The sequence below is a fragment of the Gavialis gangeticus genome, unplaced genomic scaffold, assembly GCF_001723915.1.
Source record: "Gavialis gangeticus isolate Ggan-Ray unplaced genomic scaffold, GavGan_comp1, whole genome shotgun sequence".
Taxonomy (NCBI): Eukaryota; Metazoa; Chordata; order Crocodylia; family Gavialidae; genus Gavialis; species Gavialis gangeticus.
The window spans coordinates 30,977,406-30,977,705 of record NW_017728998.1 but is presented as its reverse complement, the minus strand read 5'-3'; positions in this window follow the sequence as shown (position 1 = coordinate 30,977,705).

Sequence of the window (300 nt, the reverse complement as noted above, 5' to 3'; positions counted from 1 at the left end):
GGCTCTTAAAAAAAAAAACAACAACAAAAAAGCCCTGCACTCACTCGCTCCTGCCAGGCAGGGGGGTGATCTCTACTGCACCTCACTGCCCTCTGCTGCTTAGGGAGCTGGTCAGTGTGGGTCTTTTTTTTTTTTTAAAGCAGGAGCTGGGGCTGCGTGGGACAGCTATCGGGGCTGGGAGAGCGGGTGGGGGATAGGGGCTTGTGGCAGAGCCCCCCCACACAGAGCAGCAGGGATCACCCAGGGTGAGTGGGGGCTTTTTTTTTTTAAAGAACTGAGAGCTGGGGCCAGGCAGGGCAG